Source organism: Toxorhynchites rutilus, chromosome 3 (assembly GCF_029784135.1).
Source record: "Toxorhynchites rutilus septentrionalis strain SRP chromosome 3, ASM2978413v1, whole genome shotgun sequence".
In the NCBI taxonomy this organism is placed as follows: Eukaryota; Metazoa; Arthropoda; class Insecta; order Diptera; family Culicidae; genus Toxorhynchites; species Toxorhynchites rutilus.
Window position 1 is genome coordinate 114,981,568 of NC_073746.1, and position 12,988 is coordinate 114,994,555.

The window sequence follows — 12,988 nt, forward strand, 5'->3', positions numbered from 1 at the left end:
TAAAATCCGGAAAGTCATGGCATGGTTTAATGAATAGGGACTTCAGATTCCGGACTGGTTAGCTTGTTTGCCAAATCAAAACCCTGTCAAGAACTTATGAGGAGTGATCGTCTTCTTCTTGAATGGCGTTAACGTTCCCTTCTGAACTTTTGCCGTCTCAACGTAGCGTCATTCATTAATACTCAGTTGAGATTTCTTAAGCCAAATAACACGCCTTGAATGTATTCCGAGCGGCAAGCTCTTAAATACGCCTGACCACAGTGCAAGTCGAAGGTACTTTCTTTGACAAAAAATCCCCTGGCCAGAACGGGAATCGAACCCGAACACCCGGCATGATAATGTGAGACGCTAACCACTCGGCCACGGGTGTGCGTACGAATCGTACGAATAGTAGATGCAGCTTACAAGCAATATGAGTGATTTGAAGAGCTTAAACGAGCAGTATCCTCTGCGTAGAAAATGATACATACTACAACATGGCGCAGCTTGGTCGAAACCACCCCGAATGGGTTATTTGAACTTATTGAGAACTAAAGATGACCTATGAATTAGAAACTTATTGTAATTCGTGTGAAATTGACGTTAATTTTGTGAAGAAGTGAGAGTTTTTCCATCTGGTTCTATATTTATGAAACACTGGAATTTCTGTTTTTTTAATGTGTCGCGCCTGAACACAACAATAGTGTTCAAATGGCCAGTCTTTTAAATGAAGATAGTTGTTATATCCTACACTATATACTTCAATTCAACCGACTTCTTGCATATCTCTGGAAACTCAGAAAAAATGGGTGGTTCTACAGTTGTGAAACGCAGTTTATTAGTTTGGGGAAAAGTAATCAATTGTTTTTGGGTGAAATTCAAAATTTTTTTTATCATGCAATCAAATTCGTGTAGTTTATGAACCCGATACTGTAACGATTCGCACCTGGACCTGGCACAGCGTTGTTTTGATCGATTTCGTTCTGGTGTAGTGGCTGTCCAAGATACACCCCGTACTGGTAGGCCAATCGTCGTGGAAACCGATAAAATCGTTGAAATCATCCAAGTAGACCGGCATGTGAGCACTCGCTCGATTGGCCAGGAACTGGGTATGGACCATAAATCTGTTTGGAACCATTTGCAGAAGATTGGATTCCAAAAAAAGCTGGATGTATGGGTGCCACATGAGTTGACGCAAAAAAATCCTTTAGACCGAATCAACGCCTGCGATGCACTGCTGAAACGGAACGAACTCGATACATTCTTGAAGAAGATGGTGACTGGTGATGAAAAGTGGATCACGTACGACAACCTAAAGCGAAAAAAGTCGTGGTCGAAGCGCGGTGAGCCGGCCCAAACCATCGCCAAGCCCAGATTGATGGCCGGGAAGGTTTCGCTGTGTGTTTGTTGGGATTAGAAGGGAATCATCCACTATGAGCTGCTCAACTATGGCCAGACCCTCAACTCGGTTCTCTACTGTGAGCAGCTTGACCGTTTGAAGCAGGCGATTGACCAGAAGCGGCCAGAAATGATCAATAGGAATGGTTTTGTTTTCCACCAGGACAACGCTCGGCCTCACACATCGTTGATGACCCGCCAGAAGCTACGGGAGCTCGGATGGGATGTCCTATTGCACCCACCGTATAGCCCGGACCTGGCTCCAAGTGGTTATTATCTCTTTCGGTCCACGCAAAACGCTCTTGGTGATACTAAGTTGGCCTCAAAAGAAGCTTGCGAAAACTGGCTGTCTGAGGTTTTTGCAAATAAGGAGGGGGGGGGGGGTTTTATAAGGGGGGGATAATGAAGTTGCCTTCTAAATGGCAACAAGTTTGCTAACAAAACGGCGCATATTACGAGTTGAACGAGATTTGGATAATTTAAGGTATGTTAAATAAAGCGTCAAATTTCGATCAGAAATACGACATTTCTTTTTACCCAGCCCTATATATTCTCGTTCATGTTCTTCTTTATCCTCTTAGAAAACACTTTCCAACTTCATTTTATGATGTGGTGTAATATTATCACGCTTCTATATAACAGCGCTGGCAGCTATTTTTTTTTATCTGTATTATAGTGATTTTCAACTCATTTGGCTGGTTCGTCACTTTTTACTTCCATTTTTGGAAGAATGTCGGGAGTGAGAATTGAACTCGTGACCTTTAGCGTGAGAGGCATGGATGTTACCACTACGCCAGATCGCCTCCCTCGCTGGCAGCTATATGGATAGCGTGGTCGTTCCAAATAGCTTTGCATTCCAGCCGGCCTTGGTTCGATCCCAATTGACGTCGTATGGACTTTTTTTTTGGCACAATCCCAAATGAAATGAGAAAAGAAAACAGAAAGAGATGTCTGCTCGCTTACATACAAACCATTTTTAAGCTTTTAAAGCGGCTCATTATTTGCGCATTTGACCCTCCAGCACACGAAATGGCATCATTTCTGCTGTTCGCGCGCAACCGTTATGATTTTCGGATACTTAACAGACAAAACAGATACTTAAATTTAAACACAGAACTTAACGCTAACTTATTCTCTGTCCTATCCTGTCTACAATCAGCTGTTCTATATTCTATTGCAATAAGCTGTTCTCTCACATAAGAATAGAGCGATCAAAGCAATATCTGGAAAAACTCTACTCTCCCGAGAGAAATGATCCCTCTTTGTATGTTGGGTGAAACAGACCGAGCGTTGTTGTGTTAGTAAATAAACACACAATATCGCTGGGATGTTGTGGACTACGTTTGGGATGTTCAAATCATTTCGGCACGAACATCTGCCAAAGATGAAATGTTTTCAGCCAACGCTAGTTTGGGTGTACTGACGAAAAACTATAGCAATAGATTTTGGAATCTTCTCTTGACCCCATTTTTTTATCACTCAGGAAGTTTAGCAATGCGAGAAAAATATGCTAATCGCTTGGTTTTTTGGTTCGGATAATATAGTGGAGGCAATAAAGCATCCCAATCAAGCTTCCGGAGTTATGTGGTCTTGCGTTATCCTGATGGAACACAACACATCTTCTGTTGGCCAATTCTGGTCGTTAGCTTTTTTCTGTCCATTTGTTGACAGTAGAGATCCGAATTTGGTGTATTGCACTAAACAAAATTATTTTTTTTAATTAAAATAAATAAATAAAACATATAAATTAAATTGCACTTATTTTACTGTTACAGTATCGGTACCATAAACATAATTCACAATTTCAGCGGTTTAGCTTGAATTTTCGCCTTCATGAAAGAAAATGTGTAAAATGTACCGAATTCTCTCTTTGTTTACTTTCATGGTTTACACCTTGTTTCACAACTGAATGGAACAAACAAAAAACAGCAAAAGCATTTTTAGTGTGTCACCTTTACAATGAGCCTTGAAATTATATGATCGATATTATGCGAAATATTGATCACTAAAGACAGCTACCGAGGAAATATTGGATTGCTTTTTCCCCAACCTAATACTTTATATATTTATCTGTCAAAAAGAGTCAAATGTTTGGCTTCGGTCAAACAGTGTATGAGCATCGTCACACATACAAAATAGTTTAAAATAAAGTAACCAACCAGAAAAGCCCACCGGACTGGTTGAGTAAAGCTGCTCTAGAGCGACCAAGTGTAGCACTTATCTAGAACAGTGATGAATATGCACCAAAAAGGGGCATTCTTCCTTTACTACACAGAGGATATGGACTGGCCAGCTGGGACCGAGAGAATGTTTATGGGGGAACCTCAAACGGGGCATCTACTCCAACGTTTTCGTGGCCAAAACGGAGAATCAGCTGATTGCCAAGGCTACGAATGAGCTGAAGCCAACATCCTTCTTTTCATCCACCATTATCATCTCCATCCTAAATCAGTCCATTTCATAATGCATACGTTGACCGTGCTCTAAAAGCCCAAGAACGTTGTAGAATCGAATTATTCGATTCATAGATATTTACAATTTCCATGTCACGGTTTTCAATAAAATGCGGTTTCATGACGAATTTTACCATCTGACCAAAAATGAGACGTCACTAAGAAACTGGCGCATATTTTCATGTCGTGTAGCATTGGGGCATTTTTAAATAGAACCTAGTTTTGATTCCGATGCCGAATAAAACTCCTAGACTGTATTTTGAGTGGCAAGTTCAATGATACGCATGTACTACCATGATTGTCCAATACGTTTCGCCCTTGAACGTATCGAATATAAAAGCAGTATGAACCAGTGCTAATTTACAATAATCTGGTGATCCATGAAAACTTAGTATTAGTTAGTTAAAATTCATATCTCGCCGTGTTATTACCTGTGAAGCAATGTGCCCCCTACTCTGCAGTATAATAAGCAAATTAGGCTCCAACAACTGATTTCTAACCGACAGTGCTGACGGGTAAAAGCTGCATCCTTTTAATGACTATAATGCATTTGATTACTATTATTATCGACCCCGGGATGACCGCGCCGATATGTGTTTGTGCGCGTTTAACTGGTGCTGATTCTACACACAAACAGAAAAAAAAACAGGAAGGAAGGTCTAAATTGGACCCCAAACCGTCAAGCTCCAAGGGGTCATTATTTTGGTGCGTTCTTTTTTTCTTCAGCTGGATTACTGGCTTAGGTGCCTGACCTATACAGGTAATGATTGAATTTATTATAATATAAAAACAAAATGTCCGTCGCGTTTTTTTTCTTCAAATAATTGAGTTCAGCTGGAGTGTTTCACAATTGGCTAAATTGAATGCAGAAACACACTCTCCACGGTGTAGCGTGTGAACGTAATTTATTATATTTACAGTCACTTCAATTAGTTCTAACTGCAAGGGGTCTCGTTGATCGGCTGCAGGTTTGTGCGAAAGCGGAGATTAGTATTGCAAATTCAGAGGCTGAAAATGGGTAAATGGGGGTTCGAGTGTGTGGATCAATGGTATACTCGTTGGACTTGGATACAAGTCACGATCACAAGAACTCGGTTATGCCCGGAACGAAGTTCCACTATCGCACGGTAATCCCACAGTACATAACTCATTCGGCTGGTGCAATTTCCCTCCCAGCACGACGGTTCTCCGAATCCTTAGAAGTGCCCCCGAGAGCCGCCTGCCCGTAAGGTGGTAAGTAGCTTATTTGCGTGCTGAGTGCTGCTGCTGCTGCTGCTGCTGCAGTGACCACTAGTAGTTTTTCTGCACTTTTGAACGTGGGGTGAAATTCTGCATTTTTGCTGAAGTGGGCTTTTTTTGTTGCACTCAACCGAAGGTAATTGTATTTCGTACACGCTTCCGTCGGTCGAACTAGCAAAAAGTGCATTCAAACAATTAGCGAGCTTCGGTAGAAGAACTGTGTGTGGATTTTTTTTGTGGGAATCACTCCTCGAAATGTAATGAGCCAAATAGACAGAACTTACGAAGCGGCAATTGAACATGAAAAATGGGATAAATTAAACCGAGAAAACATGGGAAATCGAATCATTTCCCTCGCCGTAATTAGTGGAGAATTGTTGTGTGGCAGATAGAGTAGATCTTTCTTTTCTCGCAAGGATGTGGTGAAAAGATTTACACATGCGTGAATAACAATCAGTGCGAGATCGTCTTAAGGTTCATCAAACACACATGCTTTGAAAAATCGCCTGACGGAAAACAAGAATTGATTCACCCACATAGTTTTCGTTTGTTTAAAAAGTCACAGGAGGGTTGTGTTCGAGACACGACCGCATAGTTGACGTAGATTTCCGTTAGGTTATCTGTTACATGCTGATTTTGGATGTGTTTGAAGAATTACATTGTTAAACTCTTCGGTAATGAATTGGTGGCCCTGAAAAGGGCCGTTTTGTCTGGTTGTTAGGTATTTTTGGTTCACTCCACCAATGTCCATAATCGAGTGATAATGATAGAAAGATGGTGATTAGTCATTTGATGGTGCGTATCACGATAGACCATGCCTAAGTGGAATGAGATATAATGCAAGCTGCCCTCTGTGGCCCTGGACGAGCTGGCTCCTGTGTTATGTATGGATGAAATAAAGAAAAAAAACTCATCAATGTATTATAAGATAATTATCATGATCCAACACAATTATCAAGTTTTCTCACCAGAAAAAAGTGTTATTTTATTATAGAGAAAATATATTTGAAATGAAAAAGATAATTTGATTTATAATTTCTACTTTCTGAGTGTTTACTCAACCCGTTTCCATTTACGCTTTAAACCCAACGGAACACGATGCTACATGCCTCAATGCGAAATTCAATTGGACAATAATATCGGTCATTGATAAGAAATTTCACGAAGCAACCAACATAAAAGTTTCAAATTTAAATTTTATGTATATTCTATCAAACATAAGTTCTATTCAGTTCATTGAAATATCATTCTTCGATTAATCCATCGGAAGACTCTTATTGGAACGAAAAAAAAAAACAATCATTCATCGCTCCCTACTAATTCGCCAGCACGTATGCAATCAGCAATACCCACGCTAGTTACAATGAGCACTATCCATTTGTGCGCGTCGTTAGTTAAACTATCGACCACGAGGATATTTACATGCTGATTTTTCCCAGACACCTTGGATTTGAAATCTCTGTTAGGGAATACATGTCGGTGGAAACAAAAGCTCCCTATACTTAATGTATTTGCAAAGCCGATTTCATCCAGGCAGCTTGGTTTTGATGTCTATGTTAGAGAATACACTTCGGTTGGAACAAAAGCTCCCTCTGCTTTGATGTGCCGATTTCTCCGTATCTTCAATTTTGACAAATCAGAACGAGGTATTTCCGTTCGGAGATTTTTTGATTGTTTGCTAGTTAGTTTCATATGATATATTATTTTATCAATTGTGATGAATTGTTATGGAGTGCTCAGATCGATTGATGCAAATATCTCGTAAATCCATCAGGAAATAACTGACCAATAATTGTAAGTACATGAGCCGCCGCATGTGTCTCAATTTTCGCCGGAATCGACTGACGCAAAAATCTAATCAATCCATCATGAAATGACTGAGCAATAAGCGTTTGAAATTGGATAATTTTCACGATGTGCTCGATTTTCGATTTTCAATTTGTACCCCAATATATTCCCGAAAGACGTAATCCTACGCCTAAAGGGTTACTTTATTATAGAGAAAATGTATATTTGAAATGGGAAAGGTAATTTCATTTCTAATTTTTACTTTCTATGAGTTTATTCAACTCATTTTCGTTTCAAACCCAACGGAACGGAATGAAGGAGTTCCTTATTTTTTCCAATTCTTCTCGTTGCATGAACTTTCCTTGGGAGAAAAAAAATCGTTTCATATACAATTTTACACTTACACTTGTGCTATAAGTTTTACAATGCATAATCGGTCATTGATATGAAATTTCACGAAGCAAACAACAAAGTTCTTAATTTAACCTTTATTTAAATTCTATCAAACATAAGTTCTATTCAGTTCATTTGATGTTTCAATTCGTGAAATTTCATATCAATGACCGACCATGCATTGTAAAACTTTTAGCACAAGTGTAAGTTCATCAATCCATCGAAAGATTCTTATTGGAACGAAAATAAAAAAACTATGGATAGGTTATACCTATGATATAACCGCAAGGTTGACGTAGGACTGCCGTTGGCTTAGTAATCATTTGTGTTTTTTAAATTAGCAATAATCGCACCTCGGATGTTCTTCATTGGGTACGATATCGCCGCTGCGTAGAGCTATCTTTCGTATGTATTGAATAAATTATTGATTAAACTAGTGAATGAATGAAACAATTCATGAATTCAATTGCAAACAAATTCCAATTCAGGTCAAATCATGCATAATGGTAGTGGTTATCGCAGCAAATACTTATCATCAAATCATCAAACGGTATGCTCAAAAGTTCAGTGAGCCAGTGACATGAAGTGATATGCAGTCTTGAATAACCGAGCCAAAGCGTTGCATTTGTACCCGCTTTTGTAGACCGTGTTAGCAAAACCATTTCCGAAGTGTAAAAATGCATGGGAGTATAAAAGTACTGTCGAGATCTGCAATGCCGATTTTCCCAACTTATTGGTTTCGGAATCTGTGTTGGGAAAACACATTCCGGTTTGCAAACAAAGTATAGTAGAGTACAGAAGTACTCGCAGTTTGCATCTCATTTGCATTGCCAATTTCCCCACGCTTCATGGTTTTGAAATCCGTGTTAGGGATACATTCCGATTGGAAGAAACGCAAACGAGTCGAAAATTACCCGTTGATTGCATCTCATTTGCAATATCAGTTTCCGTAGGCTCCCTGGTTTTGAAGTCTGTGCTAGGGAAATATTCCGATTTGCAGAAATGCAAGCGAGTACAAAAGTATCCGCTACTTGTATCATTTTGCAAGACCGATGCCAGTTTACCCAAGCTACATGGTTTTGAAGTCTGTGTTAGGGAAACATTCCGATTTGCAAAAGCGCAAACGAGTACAAAAGTACTCGTTGATTGCATCTCATTTGCAATGCCAGTTTCCCCAGGCTCCATAGTTTTGAAGTCTGTGTTAGGGAAACATTCAGATTTGCAGAAATGCAAGCGAGTACAAAAGTACGCGCTGCTTATATCTATTTTGCAAGGCCGATTTTCCCAGGATCCATGGTTTTGAAGTCTGTGTAAGGGAAACATTCCGATTTGCAAAAACGCAAACGAGTACAAAAGTACCCGTTGATTGCATCTCATTTGCAATGCCAGTTTCCCCAGGCTCCATGGTTTTGAAGTCTGTGCTAGGGAAATATTCCGATTTGCAGAAATGCAAGCGAGTACAAAAGTATCCGCTACTTGTATCATTTTGCAAGACCGATGCCAGTTTACCCAAGCTACATGGTTTTGAAGTCTGTGTTAGGGAAACATTCCGATTTGCAAAAGCGCAAACGAGTACAAAAGTTGATTGCATCTCATTTGCAATGCCAGTTTCCCCAGGCTCCATAGTTTTGAAGTCTGTGTTAGCGAAACATTCAGATTTGCAGAAATGCAAGCGAGTACAAAAGTACGCGCTGCTTATATCTATTTTGCAAGGCCGATTTTCCCAGGATCCATGGTTTTGAAGTCTGTGTAAGGGAAACATTCCGATTTGCAAAAACGCAAACGAGTACAAAAGTACCCGTTGATTGTATCTATTTTGCAATGCCAGTTTCCCCAGGCTCCATGGTTTTGAAGTCTGTGATATGAAAACATTCCGATTTACAGAAATGCAAACGAGTACAAAAGTACCCGCTGCTTGTATCTATTTTGCAAGGCCGATTTCCCCAGGCTCCATGGTTTTGAAGTCCGTGTTAGAGAAACATCCATTCGTTCCAACGATGGTATCTCGATCGTTGCGCAATCATAACTGAGTGGATTTCCGAGCGACACTCGCTTTTATACCGATTGGTGTGGTTTCAATAGCCTGTTTTAATAGCATTTTTGAGGCTATTGAAACAAGTTTTTGGATTAAAAAGTAACAAGTATAGAGCGCGTAGACATTTTATCTTTCGAACGAAGTGTTTATCATACCATTTCGTTCAGTTGTTTAGGAGCTATTAACGCTCAAAATCTCGGTGTCTGGCGTAACGCTTTCGTTTTCGAAACTTTGAACTTACACCCCAGTATAGAAATGAAAGACGTAGTCCTACGTCAAAAACCTTAATCGCTCCCAACTTATTCGCCAGCACGTATGCAATCAGCAATGTTCACACTAGTCACAATGAGCACTATCCATTTGTGCGCATCGTTTGTTAAACTTTGTTAAACTCCCCCTACTTTCATGTATTTGCAATGTCGATTTCCCCCAGGCAGCTTGGTTTTGATGTCTCTGTTAGGGAACACATTTCGGTAGGAACAAAAAGTTCCCCCTACTTTAATGTATTTGCAATGTCGGTTTCCCCCAGGCAGCTTGGCTTTGATGTCTCTGTTAGGGACCTGCCGCATGTGTCGTCAATTTCGACCAATCAGAAGAGGGTATTTCCGTTAGGAAAGGGGTTGAGATTTTTGAATTGTTCAATAGTAAGTTTCATGACATATATTATTTTCTTCAATATAAAAAATTGTTATGGAGTGCCGGAATCGATTGACGCAAAAATTTCATCAATCCATCTTGAAATGACTGAGCAATAAGCATTTGAAATTGGACTATTTTCTCAATGTACTCGATTTTCGATTTTCAATTTGTACCCCAATATGTTCCCGAAAGACGTAATCCTACGTCAAAAGTGTCAAGACAGTTTTTGTAATTACGTTCGGAAGGAGAAAAATATGGATGGGTTATACCTATGATATAACCGCAAGTTTGACGTAGGACTGCCGTTGGCTTAGTAATCATTTGTGTTTTTTCAATTAGCAATAATCGCACTTCTTATGTTCCTCATTGGGTACGATATCACCGCTGCGCAGAACTATTGATCAAATTATTCATTAAACTAGTGAATGAATGAAACAATCTACGAATTCAATTGCAAACAATTCCTAATTTAGGTCAATGCATGCATTATGGTAGTGGTTATCGCAGCAAATATTTATCAACATTTTTCCTAACCATTAAACGGTATGCGTAGAAATTCAGCGAGCTGGCGACATGAAGGGGCATGCAGTCTTGAATAACCGAGCCAAAGCGTTGCATTTGTACCCGCTTTTGTAGACTGTGTTAGCGAAACGCATTCCGGAGTGTAAAAATGCATAGGGGTATAAAAAGTACTGCCGAGATCTGGAATGCCGATTTTCCCAACTCATTGGTACCCGCTGCTTGCATCTATTTTGCCACGCCGATTTCCCCAGGCTCCATGGTTTTGACGACTGTGTTAGGGAAACATTCCGGTTTGCAGAAATGCAAACGAGTACAAAAGTACTCGCTGCTTGCATCTATTTCGCAACGCCAGTTTCCCCAGACTCCATGGTTGTGAAGTCTTTGTTAGTGAAATATTCCGTTTTGCAAAAGCGCAAACGTGTACAAAAGTACCAGCAGCTTTCATCTATTTAGCAATGCCGATTTCCCCAGGCTCCATGGTTTTGAAGTCTGTGTTAGAGAAACATTCCGATTTGCAGAAACGCAAACGGGTACAAAAGTACCCGCTGCTTATATTTATTTTGCAATACCGATTTACCCCGGCTCCATGGTTTTGAAGTCTGTGTTAGGGAAATATTCCGTTTTGCAAAAGCGCAAACGAGTACAAAAGTACCCGCTGTTTGAATCTATTTTACAATGCCGATTTCCCCACGCTCCATGGTTTTGAAGTCTGTGTTAGGGAAGCATCCATTCATTCCTGCGATGGTACATCAATCGCTGCTCAATTATAACTGAGTGGATTTCCGAGCGGCGCTCGCTTATATACCGATTGGTGATTTCAATAGCCGGTTTTGAAAGCAATTTTAATGCTATTGACACAAGTTTTTGGATCAAAAAGTAACAAGTATATAACGCGTAGACATTTTATCTTTCGAATGAAGTGTTTGTCATACCATTTCGTTCAGTTGTTTAGGAGCTATTAACGCTCAAAATCTCGGTCTCCGGCGTAACGCTTTCGTTTTTGAAACTTTGATTGTACACCCCGGTATAGAAATGAAAGACGTAGTCCTACGTCAAAAAACTATCAAAGTTAATTGGACCCAATGCTGCTTATGTAACGAAGAAATTTTCAACGAAGTTTGTATTTACGTTGAAATTTCATGTAAAAATTTTCATTTTAGTTTTACAATTTTAGTGTATTGATTTCTTTCTTAACTTCCGTTTTGTAAACTTCTTCTCGTTCAGCTCGCAATATCCTATTTCCGAGAGTTGTTCTAAATTAGCTGAATTCCAAGTATAAGTCCGTCCGTTGTTTTGAGGTCGCTGCATTCTCATCTCCTGATCATTCTCTACGAATATTTGTACCCGATTACCCTTAATCGGTTACTTGCTTTCAAAGTTTTATTTCAGAGGTCTGCTCGCTAACAAGGGGCGTTTGTTAAGCCTTCTACAAAAATGCCCAAAAATTCTTCGACGTTCTGCCGCCTACGGCTGTAATCCGGAACCTTTTTGACGTAGGACTACGTCTAACCGGAAGATATAGGGGGGGAAATGGAAATCTAGGCACTGAACAAGTAGGAAAAAATGCAAGATTTAGAACGCTTATAACTCGAGCATTTCTCAATAGATCGCAAAGATTTTTGTATCAATTGATAGGAAATATATCTACGCATCTATCATAACCAATAACATTTCATTTTTCATGAGATAAATAATTGAATAATTGTGAAATATCAAGCATTGTCAAAATGCACTATGTGCCCATTTTTGATTGGTCCATTTTGTGTTCCTCAAATCGTACCGACCAAAACGGGCAACCAGCAGCAGCGAAATAGAATGAAGCACGAAATGAAAAAGAAAAAAATGAACGAAACATTGGTCGCAGTCTCACACATGCGTAATTCTCGAGCCAGCCAGTCAGCTTAAAAATCCCCGCTCCGCTACCGTAATGATCATTCTCATTCAAACCGTATACCACACCGGTTCGCATCACAACACATCAACAAACCAACCCAAGCAGCCATGTCTGGACATGGTAAAGGAGGAAAAGTGAAGGGAAAGGCAAAATCCCGCTCGAACCGTGTTGATCTGGAGTTCCCCGGAAGTTTGGAGTTTGGAAGTTGTTCTGAGCTTATTGATAGTTGGGGACTTTCCTGATTATTCAATTTTCACCAATTCTTAAATTGTTACCAGATTGAAAGTACAGTAATTTACAATTAGTTCGACATTTAGCTAATTGGACGGACATGTAATGCGACTTATTTAGTTGGACATTTTTGTAAACATAGAGATCCAAATCATGACCCCACATTGAAAGTCGACACTGTACCACTGTCATCGCAAATGTTCAATTACAGGTTAAAATCGCCTCCAATGCGACACTGCTTCAGCACGTCGCATTGAATGTAATTTACTGTACAACATGTCACAAAGCTGGATGGGAAGAAATTTTCCAACTGTGAAAGCTGTGGTGAGTGGCAACAAATTGTAAACAGGAAGGTTTAGCCGAACAAGATGGAGATATCGAGTGATAACAAAACAATAAACTCTTTAGATTGAAGAT